General features: G+C 43.1%; 1 protein-coding gene across 1 annotated transcript in view; it reads right to left on the bottom strand.

Moving 5' to 3' along the window:
* LOC135216766 (uncharacterized) overlaps positions 1-20,160 on the bottom strand; it is a 29,608-nt gene extending 9,448 nt beyond the window's left edge. Inside the window, exon 1 of the mRNA XM_064252243.1 lies at positions 20,073-20,160. The gene's annotated coding sequence lies outside the window, so the exon portion shown is untranslated. The remainder of the gene's footprint in view (positions 1-20,072) is intronic.
* Between the last annotated feature and the right edge of the window lie 3,254 nt (positions 20,161-23,414).

Here is a 23,414-nt window from a genome sequence, read left to right as displayed (position 1 = left end):
CATTGGCAGCCTGTCAGAGAGGAAATCGAATTAACATTCCACTTGGGGAATAGTATCTATAATAAACTTCTTAGGTTATTATAAAATTTCATGTCAATGATGCAGCAAAGATACTTACCTGCTCATCAGTAAGAAGGGACACCATCTCGTAGCAGACGGTGCATGCATCTGGATGCCAGACCATGTAGTGCTCGAGTTGCACAGCGCAATTCGCGTGCGAGCGGCAGACTACATGGCCATATGGCTTGCCTAGGGAAGCGGAGCACCCTTCCACCGGGCAATGGACCATCTGTAAGTTGAAAATCCCTTATGAGTAGCAGCCCAAGGGGCCGGCGTTAACTCCTACAAGAGCATGCACCTTAACCTAGATATTGGTTCAAGACTTACGCACTAATGATTTCAACTCACTGAATGAAAAGAAATACTTAGGGTGTATTTGCCTGCTCCCGATTCCGTCCTTGGAATGTAGATGCAAGTTCAGTATGTGGGATCTGAGATCCGCTGGACCGGAGAAGAGGAAGGACCTAATCTCTATTACAGTCTGCTAAATCAGAAGGCTACGTATTATCTTAGTCGAATACCTGATCCATCCACCGTCCCCACCGGAGCGGGGAACAACACAAGGACGGAAACTGAGCAACTTAGTGCGACACTCCAGCAGCGGATGTGAGGGTGAGTCACACTTCGTCTGTACCTTAAAGGTCCGGAGATATCTATAGTGTAGTCCCCAAAGCTTAGCCTACCCAGTCTCCTTTCTCATTGTCCTAAGTAATGCCGGCGAAATGGGCTGAAGCGGCGGATCAGGGGAAAGTAATTCCTCTATCTGAACCTGCACGCCTCTAGTGGGGGGAGCGTAACTCCTAGCCCGAATCTGTAACCGGAGGAGGACAACTGGAGGGAGAGCCCACTGAGCGGCGGAGCTGTATAAATGTACAATCCGGAGCGATGTCCACCGGCTGGTGCAATACTAGACCGCTGTAAGGCCGGCGGAGCTATTCACTCGGAGACATAAGGGATTACATATACGTACCAGTAACCCCACCGCTCTCACCCCTCTCTTCCCCACTAAGTGAAAACTCGAGCGGTCGTTCATCGATAAGACTACGAGAACCGCGAGTTATAAGCGTCCGGCAGAGCCGAGCTAGGAAGTGGGGGAAGGGGGAGTGGTATGTGGGGTGGTCGGTCGTGATCGTCTGGCCACCAACCCGATCAGAGATGGACACCTATTGAAGGCTGTGTAGCCTACTACTTCATGGGTAGTAGGCCAACTGTGCCTATGGCCTGTCATGATTGGTACAGCAACCGATCGGTAATTGCTCTCAACCGGGAGGACATGGCCTACTACTAAAGGTTGTACTAAAGGAGGCTAGGCCAAGACGACAACATTCCAGACCACTTAATATACAGTAATACAATAAACAATATACAATAATAATATAACAAATTATTAATGAGGTATCATGGAAGAGTTGCAAAGGAATATAAGACGAAAGGAGAATACCCAAGTATGGATCCAGCTTAACCTTCCGAGATCACTATAGAACCGGACAGGTAGGCCAAATAACCTCCAAAGACATCATGGTGTGGACGGTGGCCCTCAACCAAACCTACTTAATATGTTATTGTTATAATACAATTAAGTTTGTTCATACTTACCTGGCAGATATATATATAGCTGTATTCTCTGAAGTCCGACAGAATTTCAAAATTCGCGGCACACGCAGTGGGCGGCCAGGTGGTAGTACCCATTCCCGCCGTAGGAGGCGGATATCAGGAACTATTCCCATTTTCTATTCATATTTTATCAGTGCCACTGTCTCCTGAGGGGAGGTGGGTGGGCACTTTAATTATATATATCTGCCAGGTAAGTATGAACAAACTTAATTGTATTATAACAATAACATTTTGTTCATGAAACTTACCTGACAGATATATATATAGCTGAATCCCACCTTCGGATGGTGGGAAGAGACAGAATAGGATTTTTTGGGAAACTAAATTAAGTAGATGATATACATCTTGGTTCCTCACCTGTTAGCATAGCCGACTTCGTGATTACTGTCACCAAAGTCTGCTTCTGCGTTACTAGAGTTGCGAGCGAGGTAGAGACCTGTAATGCTGGTGCGCTCTAGATGATCTGTCAACGGGGGCGTGACCACAATGTGACTAGACCATATGACCATACTTCTGAGGGCAACGAAGCTAAAACCACCACCTGACCTAACCTATCAAAGTTAGTTCCATAACTTCTAGGCTAAAGAAAAGGAACGCGCCTCAAGTGACCAACCCTTCAAAGTTAAAAAGCACACCTATCCCTTTTCTATAGGATAGGATTCGTGTTGCTTCCTGCCCCCAATAATATCTACGGACTATGTATGGTCCTAGCGACTTACAGATCTCAAATGTCGTCTTCACATCCCGTCGGGAGTGTGAAGCGAACACAGAGTTGCTTCGCTAAAGCGTGGCACTCGGGATGTTACGAGTGTCATGCTATGTTGAAATGCTTCCGAGGCCGCGCCCTCACCTCTTGAGCATTCATATTAAGAAAAAATCTCAAATCTTTATGCAAACATAATGAATGAGACTTCTTAAAAGAACTCCTTGACTATAATGCCAGGGTGTTCTTGGACATGAACCAGTCTGGTCTTTTACGGAACACCGCAGATTGTCCGTTGACCTCGACTTTCTATAGTTTTATCAAGATAAAACTTGAGAGACCCGACAGGGCACAGGACTCTCTAATGCCCTTGCCCTATAATTTGTGCCCTACCCTTGGTCTCCAAGCCTTCGGGTCAAGGGTTAGACAGGTTTTCGTTCTTATCAAGAACGGAAGGCTTAGAGGACAGACCGCATTATGTCCTTTAAAGCTAAAACCTCTGATGATGGCTAAAACCTCACTAACCCTCTTTGCCGTGGCTAGAGCGGTTAGAATGTTAGCCTTTCTGGTCACGTGTATTAAGTTTGCAGAAAGGATAGGTTCGAAATGCTTTTGGCATCAGAAACTCAGACTATGTCTAAGTTCCATGCCGGAACCTGCGATCCAGAGAATTTCAAGATCTCCCCAGACCTCAAAGATCGTGAAGCTTTGTTGTTTGACAGAACCGAATCTCTGAGCCTAGAGGCCGTCAACAACATATTTGCATATTCTACAATAGTTAGGACTTCTAGCTTATCTCATACTTCAGACAGAAAGATAGAACCATAAAGAAATTCACAGAGGTCGAGGTGGAGGAACAGTCATTTCCCTTCACTATCTCCAGAAACGGCCCCCTCCGATTGAACACTGAAAATAGGCAGCACTGCTTTGCCTTGGCCAAGAGACTGCCATTAATCTTGAAGATCTTATCGCTTCTCGATAGTCTGAACGCCTTCAGACTCAGAGAGGAGAGATATTAGATACTTCACTAAGTGACGATGTTAGATTACACCGATTCTCTCGGGAAGGGTCTTTGGACAATTCTCTGAATGACATGACCTCTGTGAATCCAACCTCTTAAAGGCCAACATGTGGCGACTAATGCTAATCCTCTAGGATCATGAATAATGGAACAACTTAAGAGGAAGCTCCTTCGTCTTCAATATTACGAAAACTTAACGAAAGGACGCCCTCAGTCTCTCCTCAACTTTCGACATACTTCTAAGTGAGGATTACTCAAGACGTCAGTAGTTGTTGCCTTCGATCGAGAAGACCCGCATGGACGTGCACTAGTTTAACGAACCTCTTGAGGATCGTTACGTTCCGTGCAAGTCCATAACCAACTCTCTCTTCTTGAGCTATGAGAGAGCTGAGAAATTATCAGAGATGATTTGGACCACTCGATCCAAACTCACCCTTCGAGGAACTGGAGAGCCGACCAATTTGGCTTCCAATTCTTTCAGATAATGTGCCAGAACATCTGTTCCTCTGTTCGGATGTCTGGCACCCTCTCGCTATCACCCGAGGTGATCCTCAAGCCGTTGAGAGAAAATTAGAAATATTACTAGATCTTTGATGTTATTCCAATTTCTCCATGAGGAAAAATTGTAGAGGTCTGAATTGCTATTTATTCAGGGAAAACAAGCTTCTCCAGCGAGGAAATGGTCCCCAGCAAACTCATCCATTCCCTCACTCAGCCTGCTTCCTTCCCTAAATAAGGCTGCGCTTTGCATAAGCAGGAGAGCATTATTATAGTGCTATGCCGCGGTAGATTCGTACAGAATTCTGTTACCGTGCGGTAAACCCGCACCGAACAAGTATAAGAGATATCTTGTTGAAATTTTCTAAGTAAACGGAAGGCATGTTCATTCATGATTACTAGAAATTTCCTCAACCCGAGGCTAAAATCCATGATTGTAGGGCAGAGAGACGGCTTAGTCAGCCATTCCCGCAGGGGAGAGAGACGTAACCAACCGCGCATGTCACAGAGCTAGCCGGTACTGCGTAGATCACAGTAACAGCAGCCTTGTTCATTCATCGTCTCGCACTATCTGCCTGAGTTGCCAGCTACTCCTTTTACGAAGGGATAGGTATGAAATTATCGAGCAAAAGGAAACTCTCAAGCAGGCATATTTAAACGAAACAAAATTCGCTAAATACAGAAGCTGAGTTGGTGTTGTTGTAACAATACCTGAAGAGTTGTTCTTACTCCGAAAACTCTTGGAAGGTTGAAGGGAGTGTCAATTAAATACATTAGAACAACAGTTCTTTCTGCTTCTATCCGCAGAGGTAAATACGATATGCGTATATGACTTGACCCATGCGTTAGCAAAATGACGCAAAGATAAACTACGTAAGTATTGTAGTAATTTGAACATCGAATTCTCTACTACATTTTCCCTCGACGAGGAAGAGAGAAAGAAAGGAAAACGACTGTCCACGTTCTAATGAATGAGACTTTTTAAAAGAACTCCTTGACTCTTTGCCAAGAAAAGGGAGTAATATTCGAATAGAGATCAAGAGAGAACCGAGGATCGAAAAGGACCGTTCAATGTTCTTATGATATTGGACATAAGACTTCCTGGATCTAGTCTACAAGTCTTTTTCTTACTCCCTGGATGAGCCTCTGAAAATGAATGAGAGCTCTTCCGATATTTGTTAATGAGTTTATCCGCTTAAACGATAAAAACGTTAAAATCTATGTCAATGAGAACTACCCCATTTATGAGGGGTCCCCCACTTAAATGACAAAACGTTTAGTATCTTGACAATGGGGAAAACGTCCTTACTTGACAAAACTATTAGCACTTTGCTAATAGGGGGAAACCCTTTAACATGACCGAAAGTCACCCAGGAATCCGAGTATATAATCTTCCCGATTCTCAGAGAAATCGATGAAGAGGAAAGAGGGATCGAAAAGAAAAAATGAAATTTTCATTATTAAAATGAAGTTTTATTGTATACTTACCGAACAATTATAGAGCCGTGATTTCCACGAGCGGCAGGATACTAAATTCAAATTTAGCGCGTCGGCGTCGCCAACACTGGTGGTGATGACGTCATCTCCCTCCACTCGCGGGAGAACCAGGTACAACTGCCCAGGTGAATCCAATTCTTTCTGCCGTCCGTCCACCTAAGGGGGGAGGAGGGTGGGTATAATCATAATTGTTCGGTAAGTACAATACAATAAAACTTCATTTTAATAATGAAAATTTCATTTTTATTGTAGTGTCTTACCGAACAATTATAGAGCTGATTACACATTTATGGGAAGGTGGGATTCAGTGGACCACTAGTATTTTTAAATGGTTACATTTATTGCAATACCAGTAAACACTCAAGGTGTCTGTTGTACCTTACCTTGTAAGAGAGCTACAGCAGACTGTTACTGCCTCTGGTCGGTGCTCTTCTTACTATTGTAGAGGAATTGGAATTTGACCAAAGTTAGCCTCTACAGGAGTGGAATCCTTCCGTAGTTCAAGCGAGTCAAGGCTGACTGACGGAGGATAGTAACAACAAAGATTGCCCTTGCCCTGGGCTAAGACCAGAAATTCAATCATACAAAACATTTGTCACCAACACCAGATTTAAAAACATATATACCCAACCATTGTAAAATCTGACCTAACAGACTGGTGAGTATCCCAGGTACTCAGTACCCCCAGCTTCCCTTGAACTCGACAACCTATTCAAGGTGAAAAGTTAGCATAGAGGTGACGACCCCTGTGCCGTTTCTCCCAACACCATGCCAGAAACCGCCACCGGACCTAACTTTTTACAATTCTCGAAAACCGTTTCTATCTCTTTGAGATAATGACTCGCAAAAACCGAATTCGATCTCCAGAACGTGCTCTGAAGAATCGAAGCTAAAGATAAATTGCTTTCTGAATGCTAAAGAAGTTGCCACTGCTCTAACCTCGTGAGCTTTAACTCTCAGAACGGAAAGATTGTCGTTCTCGGACTGCGAGTGAGCTTCCCTGATAAGCTCTCTAATAAAGAACGATATAGCATTCTTAGAAAGAGGACGAGAGGGATTTTGAACCGAGGTCCAGAGCTTAGAAGATTGTCCTCTGATACCCTTAGTGGCAAACAGATACTGCTTAATAGCCCTGACTGGACATAAGAGCCTTTCTTCCTCCTCATGTCCAACCAAATCAGATAAGTTCCTTACCACAAAACTCCTCGGCAAGGATTAGAAGGATTCTCATTTTTGGCTAGAAAGGTCAAAGATACCGAAAATACAGCATTGCCTTGAGAGAAACCGACTCTTTTGTCTATAGCGTGCAATTCGCTGACACGCTTAGCAGAAGCTAGTGCAATAAGAAAGAGTGCCTTCTTAGTCAAGTTCCTGAGTGAAGCCGACTTCAAAGGCTCAAACGGTGGCCCCATGAGGAACTTAAGCACCACATCAAGTTCCAAGCCACTGTATCTTGCGGGAGCTTAGTGGTTTCGAAAGACCTAATGAGGTCCGACAGATCTGAATTGGAGGAAATATCCAAACCTCGATGTCGAAAAACCGAAGAGAGCATGGCTCTATATCCTCTGATCGTCGAAGGAGCCAGTTTCTTAGAGTTCCTAAGAAATAGAAGAAAAATCTGCTATTTCTGTTAAAGAGGTCGCAGAAGTAGAGACTTTAGCACTTCTACACCACTCTCTGAAGATTCTCCACTTCCCTTGATAGAGTTTGTTAGAAGACTCTCTCCTACAACGAGCGATAGCTTCTGCAGCTCTTCTTGAAAATCCTTTCGCTCTGACAAGATTCCGGACAGTCTGAACCCTGTCAGAGCTAGAGCGGACAAGTTTTGGTGGAACCTCTTGAAGTGAGGTTGTTTGAGAAGCCACTTCTCTGGAGGAAGAAGTCTGGGGAAGTCTACTAACAACTGGAGAAGGTCCGGGAACCACTCTTTCCTGGGCCAAAAGGGAGCGATTAACGTTAGCGTTACATTGCTGTGCGACATGAACTTGTTCAGCACCTCTCTTATTAGACCGAACGGAGGGAATGCATAAGCTTCCAGACCCGACCAATCCAACAGCATTGCGTCCACCGACCAAGCTAGAGGATCTGGGACTGGAGAACAAAAGAGAGGAAGACGGTTGTTCCTCGATGTCGCGAACAGGTCTATTGACGGTCGTCCCCAAAGGCGCCAAAGTTTCTGACAAATCTTGTTGTCCAAAGTCCACTCCAGAGGTAACACTTGCTGTTGACGACTTAACTCGTCCGCCAGGACGTTCATCTTTCCCGGAACAAATCTCGGGACTAGCTGAACCTTCGCTTCGTTTGACCACAGGAGGAGATCCTTGGCTACTTCGTACAGAGAGAAAGACTGAGTACCCCCCTGTTTCCGCACGTACGAGAGAGCCGTGGAGTTGTCGGAATGCACTGCCACTACTCGGCCTTCTACTAAGCTCCGAAACTGTCTGAGCCCTAAGAAAATTGCTAACAGTTCCTTTACATTTATGTGGAACTTCTTCTCCTTCTCCGACCAAGCTCCTGAAGTCCGTTGATTTCCCAGTAGGGCTCCCCAACCTGTGTCCGATGCGTCGGAAAAGAACTGTAGGTTCGGGAGGATGGGTCGTAAATCTAACCCTTCTTCCAACCTTGCTCGAGAGAGCCACCACCTTAGGTCCTCTTTTATTTGATCTGTGACAGGAAAGGTAATCGAGTCTGGTTGTGTCTTCCTGCACCAAGAGGCTCTCAGGAAAAACTGCAGAGGTCTCATGTGCAGTCTTCCCAACGTCACAAATTTCTCCACTGACGTCAATTTGCCCAGGAGCCTCATCCACTGATTGGCAGAACTTACCTTTTTGTCCAAGAACTCCTGAACTGTCTCCAGACAGCCTTGAACCCTCTTCGGGGACAGAAAAGCCCGAAAAACTTGAGCATTCAGAATCATCCCCAAATAAAGGATGCTCTGAGATGGAACCAACTGGGACTTCTGTTTGTTGACCAGAATTCCTAACTTTCTGGCAAGATCCAGAGTTGTTCCAAGGTCCTTCATGCACCGACTCTCTGATTCCGACCGGAGAAGCCAATCGTCCAGATAGAGGGAGATTCTTACTCCTAATATGTGTAGCCAGCTTCCTATCGGGGATAGAACCCTGGTGAAAACTTGAGGAGCGGTCGCTAGTCCGAAGCAAAGCGCCCGAAACTGAAACACCTTGCCTTCGAACATGAACCTCAGGTACTTCCGAGATTCGCGATGTATCGGAATGTGAAAATAAGCGTCTTGCATGTCCAGAGAGACCATCCAATCCCCCTGTCTGATGGACTCCAGAACCGACCGAGTGGTCTCCATATGAAATTTTGTTTTCTGGACATGCAAGTTCAGGGCGCTCACATCCAAAACCGGCCTCCAGCCCCCTGATGACTTGGGAACTACAAAAAGGCGATTGTAAAAGCCTGGAGGAAAATCCCCTTCTATCTGTTCTATCGCTTCTTGAGAACAAGCGCTTCCACTTCTGCGGCTAGCGCCAGAAATTTGTCTGAGCCCGGAGAGTATGCCTGGAATGGAATTGGCACAGGTGAGAGCGAGGGAGGTGAAACGAGAGGAATACGATAGCCGAACTTGAGTACTTGCACTACCCAGGCTTCTGCTCCTCTGTTTTCCCATTCCTCCCAAAACAGAGCCAGCCTGGCTCCCACTGGTGCATGAAGAACCGAACTTTCATTTGGAAGGTTTGTTAACCTTGGCCGAGGCCTTAGACTGAGGTCGCAAATTCGATTTCGGCCGAAAGAAGCGCTTGGGTTTCTCCCTCGAAAAGGCGCTTGGGCCAGAGGAGAAACCGAAGGAACAGTCTCCACAGGAGCTTTAGGTCTCTTAGTAGACTGTGCCAGTAAAATCCGAAGTAGATTTCTTATCTAGCGCAGACGAAATTGACAATACTACATCGTCTGGAAAGAGGTTATCTTTCACAAAAGGAGCAAACAGAGAGCAGACTTCTGTTGGGACGTAACCCTTTTAGAAGCAAAGGAGCACCAAAGTTGCCTTTTCTTAAGGGTACCAAAGGCGATGAGCGAAGCTAACTCATCACATCCATCCCTAATGGATTTGTCCGCACAGGACAGAACACCAATCCAATCCTCCGCTAACTCCTGGGAAAGAGAAGGACAGTCTTCGATCTTGGCCGCTAAAGCGCCAATAGTCAATCAAGGAAGCTAAAGACTTCCAAAAGTTTAAATTGATTCTTTACAACGTGGTCCAACTCAGGCGCTGTAAAGAAAACTTTCGCTGCGGCGAAAGCAGATCTTCTAGAGGAGTCGATTAAACTGGAGAAGTCTCCCTGGGAGGAGGCAGAAACTCCCAGAGAAGGAGCTTCCCCAGTTACATAAAACCTATACCTCTTACGAAGCAACTTAGAGGGAGGGTAAGCAAAAAGAGCCTTCCCTAAGTCTCTTTCATAGACATCCATTTCTCCGTCTCTTTCAACGAATGTCTAACCGCTTTAGATAGAACAAGTTTTGGGAGGAGAGGGTCTGAAGTTTTCCTCCTCATCAAAAAAGTCGAAGTTGGGGAGCGCGGAGCCGCTTTCTCAAAATAATCTGGATAAGATACCAGAAGAAATCTAAGGAGACGTGAATAACACGAGAGGTGATGTGAATCCTCCTCCTCTACTTCTTCTTCATTCTCCGATACCGCCGAAGAAGTAGACGGAACTACAACAACCGGATCTGAAGGTTTCGAACCACCCTTGGACTCATTCATCCAGTTGGTTAACATCTCTAACTGCTTGCGCAAAGGCGCCAGAGACGAATCAAAAACAGTTAACGTAGGCTTGGAAGAGCCTAAATGTTCAGCAGGAGGCGGAAAAAACTACTTGCGCCTCGCTCGGAGCCGCCGAAATTCGAGGCGAAACAGGCGCATCAGGCGTAACAGACGAAAAAGCGCCTAAAGAAACACCCTTAGAACTGCTAGCTACAGCGCTAAAACCACAATCTCTACTAGTAGATGGAGCCGAAAAAGGCACAGATTGAGGCGACGAACGAGCCGCTAACGGCCGAGGCGCAACCCTACTCTCAGGCTCCTTATACCGCTTGACTGGAGGAGGCGAAGAATCGGCGCCTGAACGCCTCTTTAAGGGACGCGAAACGGGCGAATCTCGCCAAGAGCGCCGTGCGACCGGAGACGAATCGCTTGAATCATTTGAAAGGCGTCTGACCGCAACACCTTTCCAACGCTTAACCGAGCCCTGTTGAGGCGCAACAGGCTCAACAAGAGAGGCGCCTGTCTGTGGGCAAATCCCGATCGACTCCCTTGGACTTCCGGTATGTCTTCTCCCCGGTGCGGGGGAGCTGGACAGTGACCTTTGTCTAGGAGACGTGTCAGGACAGACAGACGCACCCTCAACTACACTCTTACCTGAGGCCGCTTTCTCCAAAAACGTCTTAACTGAATTACCAAGTTGCAAAAACCGTATTCGCTAGTACCGAAAATTTCTGATCTACCTCGATTCCAGACTGGCAATGGTGTCGGAAGAAACTACACGGGAAGCCGGAGAAGTGGGATTAGTAGGAGGAATAGGAGGTGTAGTTAAAGGAGACATAACAATTTGAGGAGAAACAGAAGGAACAGATGCATCGCAAGACGAAGCAGAGCTAAGTCTACTTTCCCTAAGCGCTGCTTTTCTAATTCTGTCTTTAGCTAATTTCTCCGAGTATGAACTAAAAAACTTCCATTGAGAATCAGTCCAATCACTACACTCGTTACATGTTCGATCTGCTGAACAAACCTGTCCCCTACACTTAACACATTTAGTGTGAGAATCATACTCTAGCTTGGATAATCTAGTTTTACATCCTGAGATGCAAAACCTAACTCCCGACGGACTAGAATCCGACATGGCAACGCCTAAATAAAAAGCAAAATAACAACAACGCCAAAAAAAGAGTACTTCACCAATTCCGAAGATCAAATCCACAAGAAAAAAGCGAAGCAAAGTTATCCAACCGCACCGACCACCGATGTTCACCGGACGCCGGCAGGAAAAGAATTGAATTCACCTGGGCAGTTGTACCTGGTTCTCCCGCGAGTGGAGGGAGATGACGTCATCACCACCAGTGTTGGCGACGCCGACGCGCTAAATTTGAATTTAGTATCCTGCCGCTCGTGGAAATCACGGCTCTATAATTGTTCGGTAAGACACTACAATAAAAATTCGGGTATGTCTCTCCGCTAACTCCGAATCCTTTTTTAAAAATTTCTGTAAAGGAATGTCCTGTGGAGAGTCCTGAAAAAACCTCCTCTTGACGAGCGTTTAGAAAGCGTCAAGCGTCCTAAGAAACGTCCTGAACAGCAAATAAGACGCCTTCTACAAGTCTTTTCTCTCGCAAAGCGTCCTGCCGAGCTTCCACCGAAGCGTCCTGGCGAATGTCCACAAAAGCGTCCTCATAAGCGTCCTGCCGAGCGTCCTCAAAAGCATCCTGCCGAGCGTCCTCAAAAAACGTCCTGCTTAGCTGCGAGCGTGTCTGAGCAGAGAACACCAAGTCTTCTGAACGACGTTTCAGAGAGGATCTCGTTGAGCGCCCTGATGCATGCAAGGCCCGCCAAGAGGCGTCCTGGCGAGCGACCTTGCCAACATCTCAATGTTATGACGAACCGCGTTTTGCGTATGACGTTGAATATTTTCAAGGGACGTCCTCATGCGAGTCTCCATGGAGAGCCGCACGCTGCTCCTGAAGTGTGTGAACACTAAAGGAAGACGTATGGCTTTCGTCTTCAAGACGGGCCTTAAAGACCTTCATACCTTCTTACAAAGACAGTGGCCGCCTGTGCGACAACTTGCGTCTTAGTAATGCAAAAGAACATCTCCAGAAACGCACTCAGCAAAGGAACGCCGAGCGTCCAAAAGACACCCTCGCAAGGTGCTTGCCGAGCGTCCTGGAGAATGTCTCTACTTATAGGACGTCGAGCACCTCCAAAAGCTTCCTCACGTCTAAATTGCCCTTCTTATGCCGAACCAGAGACATAAGTTGTTTGACTGTGCAAAGCAGCTTGCCGGACGTCAAACTTATCAGCTTGCTTTTTCGAAGTAAAGCGAACGTTACATAACGTATACGGAGCGCCATGAGGAGAGGAGACGAGACGAATACTGAGTTGCTCCTCCAAAAGGTGGAATCAAGAATGTCCTTGATTACCAAATTCTTTTGGAATGCTAGCGAGGTTGAAACGGCTCTAAACTATTCATGGAGCGTTCACTCGCAGGAGGCTCAAATCACTCTTCTGGCAAGATGAATGAGCCTCCTTAATATGTCCCTTAGGAAAAGAGCCAGTGCATTCTTCGAAAAGGGTAAATGTGGTCTCTTCCTGAGCACCATAAATTACCCGAAGGACCTCTTACTTCCTTCGTTTATGTAAATAAAATTCGAGAGCCCTGACAGGGCACAGGACTCTTTCATCCTCTCGTGACGAGAGAGAGAAGTGAAGCGTCCTCTTCTCTAAAGCTTCTTTAGGGGGCGCGAGCCCTTCCGAGAGCTCCAACCCGTGTGGGGAGGACGCCTCGGAGGACGAGAAGCAATCCTTCAAGATTCGTGCACGTGCTCGATCTTCGGCAGCCTGGGAAGCGACAACAGGACCTGCCGAAAGGAAGCCAGATCAGCATGAAAAACCCGTAACCCTCCTTCGGCTTTTGACATGCCCTCTCCCTGGTTTCCTGGGAGTCCGACAGAGGTCTAGGCCTAGAGGCGTTATGGGGCCGATCTGACGTTCCCTCCTGACGAGAGAGAGGACGTGAAGCGTCCTCTTCTCTAAAGCTTCTTAGAGGGCGCGAGTCCTTCCGAGAGCTCCAACCCTTGTGCGGGGAGGACGCCTCGGAGGACGAGAAGCAATCCTTCAAGATTCGTGCACGTGCACGATCTTTAGCAGCCTGGGAAGCGTCAACAGGTCCTGCCGAAGGGACGCCAGTTCGGTGGGGAGCCCCCGTAACCCTCTTGCGGCTTTCGACATGTCCTCTCCCTGAGTCCTGGGAGTCCGACAGAGGTCCAGGCCTAGAGGCATTATGGGGACCGATCTGACGCCCCCTCCACAACACAAGGGGGCACTACACTTCACAAACACTGATTGGAGAGCGAGCACTTTAGTCTAAGATTACTTGATGTAATCCTCTAGCAGACACTTCTTCTAGGCCCGTAAGCCATACCACAGGGTTAGGCAAAATAAAATCTACAGGAGGTTAGAAGGTTCATTATTTCTAACTTCTGTTTACTGTGGAAGAAAACTCCTGATTCTAACACGCTCTAAAATGCGTACATGAATCCTACTTCTTCCGTAATCAGTCACACATTACACTAATTACATTATGCAAAGAAAACATGTAAACGTCATATATACTAAGCGAGTGTCTACCGAAAGTTCCGGTAGCCTCACCTTACCCCATGCAGACAACAAAGTCTGAAACTAGGCTAACTAGCTTCAGACATCAAATGCAATAAAAAAAATTTACGATAGCGTATGCCTAGCCACAAATCCAAGTCAATAATCGAAAGAATAATTAGGATACTTAAGCGGCTAATGAAGTTTCAAAATCCTAGGCGGAGGTCTGTAAACAGTTGTTTACCGACTGGCGACAGAAAAAATATGAATAGAAAATGGGAATAGTTCCTGATATCCGCCTCCCAGCGGCGGGAATGGGTACTACCACCTGGCCGCCCACTGCGTGTGCCACGAATTTTGAAATTCTGTCGGACTTCAGAGAATACAGCTATATATATATCTGTCAGGTAAGTTTCATGAACAAACCGAATTTTTCTATCTAGACCGGTAGGGAGGATAGGTCCAACAATATGATAAGAGAGAGGCTCTCTATCTTTGATATCCTCCCTGCTAGCACCGTAGCACCAACAGGGGGAGAGGCATAAAGGGTACAAGGGTAGGGAAACCTAGCCTACCTTCCAAGACCTAGCCTAGGCTTGGTCGGTTAAGCCAGGGAGGGAAGCAACTCTTCCAACCTCTTAGTGATATGAAAATCATGAACGTGCATAAATCAAGAATCTATCTGGTTCATATTAAACAATAACTCATGCATGTCTCACACCGGGAGAGAGAGAGAGAGAGAGAGAGAGAGAGAGAGAGAGAGAGAGAGAGAGAGAGAGAGAGAGAGAGAGAGAGAGAGAGAGAGAGAGAGAGAGAGAGAGAGGACTTTCTCCTCTCCCGTGATAAATGCGATAGGGTACTAGAAGCCTAACAATTTCACATATACAATATGATAAAATTACGTAGAGATAGGCATGAACACGCTCTTGAGAAAAAGAGAGGGGGGGGGGGCAGATGATAAAATATAAAGTAATCAACCTTTCTTTAAACCCCAGAGGACATCATGAGCGTGTTAGGCCTTACTCCGAACCAATCCTAACTCGATCGGTTAATAAATAAGCACGTAATATGAAAATACGTCACTGATGACTATAGTGTATATGTGTATATAACAATTGACATAATATAAATTTAGAAGGGAAATAATGTGTAACAGAACCACACGCGTTCTGATGATGCTCCCAAAATGGCGGCTAAGCCAATACGTTTTCTGAGGGGCCGAAGGCAAAATTGGGATGCACCGTAACTGTATGAGTTACGAAAACACAAATTGGAGTACTCAACTTAGCTGAAGGAGGAAGTTCCACAGACGACATCGCTAAATCAAACGAATACCAGGGAGCTGTAACAAAATGCGTGCACATACACAAAGCTAATTACAGGAATGAAGATGGCGGCCGTGTAGTAGTAGTAGTAGCTAGTGCAAGCGGAAGGTAAGAGGAGTAACCGTTGTAACAGCAGTCGCTGTGGGAGGAATTTTGAAAGGAATCCTCTAATTGGCAAGAAGACCCGTTGGTAGTGGCTTCCACTCGCCCTAGTGCTATACCGACGCCCTTGGGGTGATCGAGCTGAAGGTAGTAACTTCAGCATACCATGCTAGCTTTTCTCTGGTATATTTAGGATCTATCTACACTTGGAAAAGTGAGCTACACGAACTTTTCACCGGCAGACACAGGTTGAACCCAGAAATACACATCTTTCACCCTCCATGTCATCCGTTGCCATTTTCTATTCATTCAAAATTTAACGATGTGAATGTGAGATATTCAGTGATTGCTGTTCTTCTCGTCCAAACTAAATGCTCTAGCCTAATGTACATTCCACCCACTGCAACTCATCACATCACAGGAAAATTGCACATTTCATTCAATTAGATGGTAATACTGCAGACTGCAGGGTCACTCATGTCTTATGTGGTGATGCCATGAAATTTTCATTTTAGTTGATACAGATTTATAGTTGTCAAGATTGTGAATAGTTGCCTGGCTTGGAGTTTTAATGCTGTGCCTCTTGAGTCTCCTTCATATTCTTAATATTAAACATACTTTTCTACAAAGTTGCTATTACTTATATATTAACCACTTTAGTAATTCTAAGGAAGAGCTCAGCACCATGACAGGCCTACTGTTTATTGATGAAATTATCTGACTGAACAATGTAAAAAAGTGTGAATGAACCAGTACCTGTGAAACTTGAAAAATTTCCAAAAATAATTTTAAAAATTTACTGTCTTTGGTGTCGTCAAGCAGAATAACTCCGCAGGACAACATGTTTAGCATTAACCCAGGTTGAAGTACTTTAGAGATGTAGCCTGATTCCTGTCAGTCGCGGTTACTGCCTTTTTGGGGGTTTGCCCCCAGCCAGGTCTGAGGACATCGCCCTAGATTATGTTAAGTAGGCAAGATCTGGTTAGGACAAGACTTGGCATTAGGTATAGGAAAGGTTATGTCTACTTATGGAAGAGGAACATGTCCCGGTCAATGACAGGCAGGAATCTGGCTGCGCAAGCAATTAAAGTAAGTTTTAGCCCAACCCCTCTGAGATAAATATGAAAAATAAAGGGTAAATTTTTCTCACTTTTCAAATTTTAGGTCTATATACACAGTTCAGTCAAAAGACTAATTAAAAAACAATATCTACACGTGGAGTGGTTCCTCAGAATGACCGTCTCTGTTATTTGTGTAAAACTGAAAACTACACCATGGTCTGGTTCCCAAGTAAACTACTACCCAACCCTACTAGTAGTTAGCTTACTGAACAAAAGGGGCACAGTGGGTACCTAAAATCGTTCTTTTTTTCCATCTGTCCACACGCTTGTGGTGCTCACGTATGGTAACACTGCGTCCCGGCTTTAAATAGTTACACTGTGGAAGTTTTAGGTAAAGAAAAGGATATATGGGTGTATATTTGCAACTGAAAAGTGTTTTAATAATTTACTGTATGTGAACTACACCATTAATATTCGAAATAGGATAGTTATTATTGTTGAATGTAAGCTGCCTTTTCGGGTAGGCGAATGGAACAGCCAGACGCAGTGTCAGGAAAATTGCTTCTCTCACTGTTCACTACAGCAAGATGTCAACTTTATCGGACCACACCTATTCTGCTAAGCTACATGTTACTTCATTACACGTAAGTATATCAGTATATACTTTTTATTTTTATAAAGTGCGTTTTAGCCAGATACGACATGTCGTAACTTGGTTTAGCATCTGTTTAATGGAATTGGGGTCTGGCTGTTCCATTTGCCACCCCGAAAAGGCAGCTTACATTCAACAATAATAAACAATATCCTATTTCGAATATTAACGGTGTAATTTGCATACAGTAAATTATCAAAACACTTTACTATTGTGGTAAATCTAAGTTATCGATACATGGCAGGTACTTAGCGGCAAATTGCAGTTTCCTATAGTATTTTGGTTGCTTACTGACAATTCAACATTAGTTTTTGGGGGACAGCTGTAATTAACTGAGAATTTACCTTTGAACTCTATCCTACGGTAAGGGGGACTGATGGGAATGCGGGGTTTTGGGTGGGGCAAATCTCTTGGGAAAATTATGCCATTCAACTCTATCCTACGCTAATAGGGACCAATCGGAATGAGGGATTTTGGGTGGGTTAAAAAACTTGGGGGAAAGTTTTGCCGTGTTATTGTGTTATTTCCACTTATTTATGACATTTGAAAGACGAAATAAAAGCGGAAATAATCGATAAAATCAATTTTGGAGCAGTTTCATAGACAATATCCACCTAATACTACTTCAGTTACGAGGCCAAATCCTACGGTGCAAGTGCCACGTCATAGGGGAGCTTTTGTTTCAGATACCCACTCCTGAGAGGAATGGTGGGGGGATTTTGGGGTAGACATGTATCTAGCCAATCACGTTGCATTATCAACCTTAACGAGTGGAGAATTTTGGGGGGATTCATACATTAAGTTATATATATTACTTTTCCCCATTTGTTTTATAATCATGTTATATTATTTCAACCTTTTATTTCTGTTCCGTTTATCATAGTATTTGTTAAATATGTGCATTGACGTGTTCTCACTTCATAATTTTGCTCTATTTCTCTTGCAATATTGCCTTGTAATTAAGGGCACGCCCCAGAAAAATGTCAAAGGGGTGGGACTAGAAGGGGGTTTTAGGAAGATTCGATACTTTGTGACCTAAGGGTATACAATTTCTGAAAGTTTGACTCTTTGTAGACATCTATTGCCTTTTTCCAGCTTGTTGAAACCTGAAAACATCTGTTTTTCGGCAAAAACTGACGTATTACTATTACACTGTTCAGAGGAGATTCAAAGACGATTTGAAGTACACAGATGAATTAGTTTAGTTTTATTTTTTCATGTAGTCAAAATCTAAGTGTGTTTAAGTATTAGGGATTTTTTATATTTTCATTTACTGTCAAAATATTTTGGTGATGACAGTATAGTGTTCACTTTGACATTTTGAACTGAACATGTTCAGCGACACAATTCAGTTCCACTATTATTACTACTGTCGCTGATCTTCTAGTGTCATACCAATAGCTCTACGCAACAGTGTATGGCAACTGCTGCATGATTAGCAAACTGGTAAATGGATACAGTCAACTGCTGTACCTACAGCAAGTCAATAGCGCAATAAAGCACCACTGACAGAATCTGATGTACCCCCACCACACTCTTATTTGTACAGAAGGAAGTCTGAAATTGACGCATGCACAATTCCCAGCCGTACCAATATCTATCGCAATAAGTATACGGCTGCTGTACCAATATCCTGTGCCAAATAAATTTCGCGAGATAAAAGCAGCCATGTCCTCGATACTTAGAAATACCTCTGTTGCAAATGTACACCCAGATATCCTTTTATTTACCTAACACTTACACACAGCGGTAGATCTAGGGTACCTATCCGCGGCGGCCCAGACTATGGCAGTTGCGGTTTCTCTATGCAGTTTTACCTACTTTACAAGAATTTTAGGTAATATTTATTCGAACGACTGTAATTAACCCCCCCGGGCCCAGTACTAAACACGGCGAAATACATTGGACGCCCCAATCCCTAGTGAATGTCGTATCCGCGGTTACGTTTCTTGCAGGGTAATTCTAAAAATCTAAAGAATAGTTCTGCACGGACTGCAAGGAACGTAACCGCAGATACGACATCCACTAGGGATTGGGGCGTCCAATGTATTTTGCCATTTTTAGTACTGGCCCCTGGGGGTTAATTACAGTCGTCCGAATAAATATTACTTAAAATTCTTGTTCAGTAAGTAAAATAACATAGTAAAACGTCAATTGCCATAGACTAAGGCCACCGCATATTGCTTCTGTAGAAATACCCATATAGCGTAATTATTTAAAGCCCGGGAGTGCTACCATGAGAGAGCACCACAGGCGAGTGGCCCGATGGAAAAAACAGAGTGCCTATAGCCTAGGTATAGGCCTAAGTAGTACTTGTCAGTTTAACCCATATTTTGTTAACCCACTGCAACCCACGTCTAACATAGACCTACTGGATGGACCTCTGTGAGAAGCCACAAGATTTAGGTCAGGATAAGCCTAAGGAAGGAGGTTATGTAAGGCTACCACTGATCAGTAAGCGAGTACTAGGCTAGGTAGTACTATCCATCGACAGCTGGCATCCTAAGTTAGATTAAGAAGGCTTCGCTAGTTGCACCTTGCTTCTCGACTGTACTACCTACTTAATCATTCCTGCACCAAAATACTTAATACACATAAAGGGCCGCCATTACAGGTGTAGGCCTAGCCTACCGCAGTGGGGTTACAGTGGGTTCACTAAACATTTCCAATGAAAATGCCCAATTCGTCTAGGAAACAATGTAGTAGATAGCTAGCTACCTAGTTAGCTACTAGGTAGTACCTAGCCTAGCTAGTACTAGCTAGCTAGGTATAATACCTAGCCTAAATATTTTTCGGAAAAACTCCAAGCCTTAATTTCTGACGTTTATCCCTAATACAGGAATAACCTAAAAACCTACGGTGAATAGGTAATCGCCTTCCATTTACGTGGTAGGCCTAGGATACGGATGCTGTTTAGGACTTACAGAAATATACCTAGAGGTGAAGCGGTTAATTACCTTTAACGTATAAATAAAACAACCTTAAGTTAACCTTACCGTAAGTTACCAGCTAGGCTATACCTATTAACCTAAACAGGCACCGGTACAACAACCTAGGCTTAGGTAGTATATAACACCTATGTTTATTAAAGGAGTTGCAGAGTTCACAACGAGCCACTAGAGTTATGGTTTCAAACGTTCTTTTTCTTGCTAGATAAATAACTACTACTATGACTTTTGTATTATCGAAGCCTAAAACTAACGTCACTACCTGTATGGAGGATGGGCTGGCGAAGTACAGAAGTCGGGCAGCTGATACAAGATGGCTGAGGCACCGGTTGGACATGTAAACTAACGTACACTATAATAATATTTTAGTTTGTAACATTATGAGCTTAAAATATTTTGGAAGTATAAAATAATGACATTATATTTAATTAATTTTGTACTATACATTTTGTAAATACAATAGTAAGGTTGTAAATCTTAAGTAAAAGTTTGTTTAGATTTGGTTATCATCGTACACTCATATGAAGGATATACAGCCCATGCAATGATGTCATAGATCAACAAATGGCTACTATCGAGGAGTCTGAAAATTCTGTGGGAAATACACACACACACATACATATTCATATACATACATACATATCTCGCAGCATCTCCACTGTTTTACGTTCCTTCGTGGCTTTTACCTTTATTTATATATTCATCGTGTTTCAAATTTTCGTGATTCAGTTATCTACCTACACACACACTTTATATATATTATATATATAGATATATTATATAATATATATATCTATATATATACTAATATAATATATCTATAGATATATATATAGATATCTATATATATATAATTATATATATATATATATATATATATATATATATATATAACCAGACTTAGACGAAATAAACACGGCAGTAAAAGAAAAAAAAAGCAATTGAGTAATTAAGGACTTTGGCTTTGCAGACCTTTCAACCCTACCTGAAACTTTTGCTGATTTTATATAAAAAGAAAATGCTGGAGATTTAAAAAAATTGCGTTGGATTCCTAAATCCAAGGCAGAATGTCATATTTTAATAACATTCATACAATAATTCTCAATATATCGCATTTTATCTACCTACTAAGAACATAGATGCATTATTTCATGATTAAATACACCAAATTAAAAAAAGTACATATAATTATCTAAATGACAAAATGCCGTGTTGTTTGCAGCCTGTTGTGCATATTATTGCACTGTATTTTATGGGCAGAATATGACAGAGTTATATCATTTTTTAACATTAGTGTGTGCTGCGTTATATGCATATGTAATTCATTGTTTGGTTTATACTCATAGTGTAAGAAACAGAAGGAAACCCGTGTGTCACTAGAGTGCTTTATTACACGTCCAGTCTATACAGAGTGACTGCAAGTGAGTTGCAGACACGCAGGCTACATTGGCGTCAATGGCGCTGCCCTCTCGGCAACAGACATGACACAAGTTCAACCAATCCTAATTCATACCCCCACCCCCCCCCCCCCCCCCCCCCCCCCACCCCCACCCCCCTAAGATTATGGCATGGCAGAATGGCATAATATTAAATGTAAATAATCAGAGATGGCAATAAGCAAACATGTATTAAATACATATATTTACACACAAAGAAAATATGCAAGAAAAAAAATCTTACAGGAAAAATGCAAGGTTAATGCACAGTTATCACAGCATAAATTGACATGCATGGCAGCAACATGAATATGCATAAAAATATGTCTGCAAAAATTAATTGTAGCCAATTCGGCTTATCAAAAATAGAAGACAAGAAAAGCACGAGGGTCAATATAAGACCATTTTACAGTGGTACAGTAAGTTCCAGAAGTGAAGCGACAAACCTCAGAATTGATCGTACTTCTTTAGAAACTCATGGGGTTGTCAGTTAGTATATAATTAGTTCAATAATTGTTTATTAAAAGAAAAAAAAAATTCCCCAAAGAAACATTTGCGGGTCTCAAAGCGTGATATCAAGTGTTATAGAGTGGCAGCAGGAACCGAGTGCATAAGCATTGGCCTAATATTTGTAAATTAACTTTCTACTTATATAGCGTTATATCGAAAGTTATTATGTTTCTTTTGATAAAGCACAGAGAAGTTTACCATCTGATTAAATGAAATACAAATAAGACAAAATCCAAGTTATATGAGCGTTTAGCATTGGTTACGCCCATGTCAAGAATCAAGGAAATATATTTCCCAGCTTGTTAGTTAATAATTTCATCGAATTTTTCAATTGTGCACACTTTTGCACATGGAATTGCGTTCAGGGTCGCACCAAACAAGTATTTTCGTAGGTTTCCACCTTTTTTTTTCAGTGCATAAGTAAGACTTTTCTTGTCCATACGATCCGGAGTGTGAATACGCTTGGCGAGCACTATTTTAATTCGAGTATCTCCTGTTATGCTCTCTCTCTCTCTCTCTCTCTCTCTCTCTCTCTCAGGTCCTTTTTATCTAGTCAGGAATAACCAGTTCTGTTTTAAGAATCAAGCACTAGGCCTATTGGTCATGCTCGGGTGCTTTCTTCTATATCTATATATATAGATCTTATAATTATATATATATATAAGCCCCAAAAACTCACAAATTTTCTGTTTACAACAACTAATGCTTGACTGGAAATAACTGATTACTGGTTGTCCGTGGAAATATGAATTTGGGTGATATCACTCTTATGATACGCCCACTTACGCAAATTCAGTCTTAAATTTCACGGTTGGGATATGATTCGAAGATTTGAGGTAAAAGGTTGAAGTGAAAAAGGCGGAGTTAGTATTGTGGGTAGAGGTAGAGGTAGAGGGGGGGAGGTGTGGTTGGGGTCTGTCGTCTCCCTACTTAACCAGGTGGTGATATTTACGGGTGTTCTGGTTGCTTATGACCGTCTTTCTTATTTTTTGTATAGCGAGTTTGTTTCCCAGGTGCAAGGACAGGTCCTGGTATCGGTCCTGAAGGTTCTATCTTTGCTTAAATAACAGACAGTGGCCCTGCATTGTAAGCCTTGCAATGCCCGGAACTAGGCCTAGTCACCTGAAGGTAGCCGCAGAAGTTAGAGCCTCTCTCGAAGATGGTGTTTTATGCTCGGTCCTAGAAGCTAGAATCAGAACTATCAACCACACCCAACTTCTCTATTGAATCTAGTGCATTCATGTTGGTTATGCTTAATGTCGCGGAGATTTTCCCTTCACATTCTATTGATACTTGCATGGTTTTATGCATCTTTGCTAAAATAAATGATAATACACTATAATATTAAATATTTGTTTCCACATTGCTCGAAATATACATTGGTAATGTTGGTAATCCTGTGTTGAACGAGAATTTCAAATTGTTTCGTTTCTATAGTTTGAAGTAATTGCTATACTTTAAAATAATTACTATTACCGTAATTTTTTCTTATGATTGTTATAAATATCATAGATTTGATATTTGTGCATCTTATGTTAGCTTTATTTTGCTTGAAAGAGCTTTCACTGTAGAAAAAAAAAAAAATTTTTCAGCTATGAGTTGTAGTTGCCAGTTAGTGAATTTCGAATGAAATTCTCTGAAATTTGTCGCTTCAGTTT

Source organism: Macrobrachium nipponense, chromosome 6, assembly GCF_015104395.2.
Source record: "Macrobrachium nipponense isolate FS-2020 chromosome 6, ASM1510439v2, whole genome shotgun sequence".
NCBI lineage: Eukaryota > Metazoa > Arthropoda > Malacostraca > Decapoda > Palaemonidae > Macrobrachium > Macrobrachium nipponense.
Note: the sequence above shows the minus strand (reverse complement) of the source record. Positions and strands in the feature narration are given on the sequence as shown.